This window comes from Rhinolophus hipposideros (genome assembly GCF_964194185.1).
Source record: "Rhinolophus hipposideros genome assembly, chromosome: 12".
In the NCBI taxonomy this organism is placed as follows: Eukaryota; Metazoa; Chordata; class Mammalia; order Chiroptera; family Rhinolophidae; genus Rhinolophus; species Rhinolophus hipposideros.
The window spans coordinates 48,555,311-48,559,035 of record NC_138058.1 but is presented as its reverse complement, the minus strand read 5'-3'; positions in this window follow the sequence as shown (position 1 = coordinate 48,559,035).

Genomic DNA, 3,725 nt, shown 5'->3' with positions numbered 1-3,725 from the left:
AAAATTATGAGAAGTTTTAGTTTTAATACAAAGTTACATACGTAAAGCAAGAGCCATACTTCAGATATAAATGGCATATTGGTACTTAAATCCTAGTACATGTAATCCAAATAATATTCCCTCTGTCTTTCATCCACTAAATGTCATTATACTTTCACTATACATGATATAGTGCTGATATTTTTAAACATAAATCAAAGGATTCTCACCAAAGCAACTTAAAATTAATCTGTTTAAATTACAGCATAAATGCAGATTATTAACTGCAGATTACCCTAAACAAATAATAAACTGGCTTGCGCTGACACTAACAGTCAAAAGTTTAAGTGTTTATTGGGAAGGTCTGGTAGAATTGGAAAAACCTGAACGTTTAGGCACACGTGGAGAATTGCTAAAGGAAAAACAGTTACTCAGAGAGCTGGGCAGTGTAATCATGCTTGCAGATGACAGACACTTCACAAGTATTTAGAAGGTTCCATAGCCTGGCCTAGTAAATCATTAATTTACTAATATGCCCAGTCCTCTAAGTGCAGATGGATCAGGAAAAGCAGGAAGCAAAACACCATATGAAAGCATGCTGAACAAACAGAGAAATGTATGCAACCTTCTCTGAACAAAATGGAACTTCTCCAGAACATTCCGTTAAGGCTCAAACCCATGTTACTTCCTATTCAGCTATGACAGGTCTCAACCTGTTCCTTGTAAATACTGCAATAACTGTGAACTGCACTTATCTGTATATATCCGAATGGGTGCACAGTTGTGAAGTTTTGCAATTTAAAAACTATTGAAAATCTGAGGTGTTTTACACACAGGTCCCAAGCCCTCCTTCCTGACATCTAGGGTGTCTAAAAGCGACATTGGCCTTTTATTTGACCTATTAAAAGGGGCCCCAAAGAAAATATTTTTAAAAGAAATCACTCACGCCTTCTGATGTTACAAATTTAAAAAGGTATGTCCAAAGAGTACTGAACTAGAAGTCTGGAAACCAGGTTTCTGGGGCCTGATCTGACACTGGGATGCCGACTCTCCCAATGTGCCTGAGACTAAGGGATTTCCCAGGATGGGGGTCTTTTAGTGCTATAACCAAGAAAGTCTCAGGCTAATCGGGACAACTTGGTCTCCCTATGGGTGACGATGGCTAAATCACATCCCACTGGGGCCACAGTTTTCTGGTTGCTAATATCTGGATGAGATATAAAGAGCATAGGAAGGGGACTAGAATGTCTCCAGGGCCCTTCAGTTCTAATTTCCGATGTCCCTGTGAAATATTTACACTATATTTGATTATATTATATGTTATGTAACATAAATAAATGTACTTTTTTTTCCCCCTTCTTCCGCCTCCCCCCGACCCACTCCGGTTCAAGCCATTGTTTCTCAGTCTAGTTGTGTAGGACACAGCTCCCTGGCCCATGCTGGTATTATGAGCCTTGCGCTTCCCAGAAGCTCTCGCTGGCTGCCAGCAGCTCACAGCAGCCCACAATCTTATCTTAGCTGTAGAGGGCGCAGCTCACTGGCCCATGTGGGAATCGAACCAGATACCTCTGCGTTAGGAGCACGGCGCTCCAACCACCTGAGCCACAGGGCCGGCCCTAAATGTACATTTATATAGGGCTAGGGGGCTCTGGAAATATTTTGTGAAGCTGTGCATTAAGTTTGGAGACATAGAACCTTAACAATAAAACAGAGCTAGGAGTTTTCAGTTTTTTATTTCTATAGCAAAGAGGGAAAATAAGCTGCTTCTAGAAAATACCAAGCCAGCAAAGAAAATCCTTCCAATACCAACATCCAACTTAACTCCATCTCCCCTCATTCCCAGATCATAGGAGACCAAGGCAAGACATCTGGACAAAAGTTTAAAAACAGGAAATACTACTCTGACTTACTGACAGCCACTGCGAAGGAATATATTTTTACATTTTTAAGAAAAGTAAGAACTTACACAGGTGTGGTTACAAGTAACTGCAAAACCCAAGAGCAAAGGAAACGCAACCGTTTCAACGAGCAAACCAGGATAAAAATCGTCATAAAAGAGAAAGATAAGTAAGGCCTTGAGTTAGAGTATGTTCACTTTCAAATGTAGTCTCCAATTTGCATCTTTAATCCTGAAAAATCCCATGTGAACGGATACACAAAACCAGGTCTACATAAGATGAAGTAAAAATCTCAGGTGTGGTCAAATCAGAACAAAACATTCGGACTTCCTCTTTCTTCACTGGGCATTCTAATGAGGATAATATCTGACTCGTGGCTACTAATTAATAGGATCCTAATGAAAGAATTTGTGCCATGAAGATTGAGTTATGAAAAATGTCTAAAAGCACAGCTAAGAAAGAAGTCCTAGGAAATGATCTTTAAAAAGCAGTAACTTTCAGGGAAAGTTAAAATAAAATGCTTCTGTTCTAAAAAAAACTACAATATCCGTGATATTTTTTTTTTCCCTCATGACTGAACTACCCTATCATGTCTCGTCACCATTCTTAGTAAGTGGGGAGCTGAATTGTCATTAGAATTTATACAACATGCTCCTTCATGAGAAGTCTGGCATCACCTTCAATGTTGACTGAGGGGCAGCCTCAATGTCTGTGTGTGTATTGACATGTTTGGCTACACATGTGCACATACAGGAGTTTGCTTCTCCTTGCCTCTTCACACAGAAGTTTCTCCCCCCAAATCAGTTAATAGTTTGTGCCCAAGTCTGCCGTAGATATTGTGGGGAAATGAAGGTGTGTACAAGAAAGAGTCCCAGCCCTCAAGATAGATATAAGTTACTTGGGGAGATAAGACATATTCCCATGCAGAGGTCCCAGTGCCAGCAAAATGGATGGCTATGATAGTTTAATTAGTAATATGAAGATGCTGTCATCTGCATATTATTTGCATGAATCACAAAGCCTTAATCCAAATAGGTAAGAAAAAAATAAATCCATGCCATTTATTTGAAATTTAGTAAAATACAATAAATATACCATAAATAACAGGATTTATTTTGAGTATCTAATAAGCAGCATCCCAGTGTGCAGTTGTAGAGAAGATAGGGTAAGATTCTTAATGGCCAAAATATCACATAAACTCAGGTAAAGGAATTAGGGAAAAGGAACGGGTTTGCTACAATGACTTCAGCAATGGCGAAGAAGTGTGGCTTCTCAAACCCCAGAGGTTTGTTGAGAATCAGCAGCTGGGCTTGGTTTCTAAAGATCCCGTTTTTAGCCCCAACTCCACAATCGTACCCTCTTTTGCCCTAGTTTTTTACCTGCACTAGTTGAGGTTGGAACTAGATGACGGCTAATATTCCTTTAATGAACACTTCTGGTAACCCCTTATTTGATAAATATACCAAGGTCCCAACCCCTCTCCACCTCTCTCCTCCAACTAAATTACAGTGACCAACATTAAATTATTCATGAATCTATGACTTTAATTTTTGGTGTTTATACACTGACTTCTTTATGGCAACTGGTTAACAAAGCAAAAATCTTAACTCGTGTTGCTAAAATTTAGCACTAAACAATGATCAGTTTTACATTATCTAGTTCTAATAATCTAGCAAGATTAATGTGGCATATTATTCACCATTGTAGCAAGAAGTTTTGGTGTAGCCATAATTCAGGATGGTGAAGATCAGATCAAATAATTATGTATTCATTGTTTTTACCAGGCTTAAAATTGGCTTAGCTACACAGCAACCAAAAATAAGGAAATATTTCATTTCTTTTTTTATT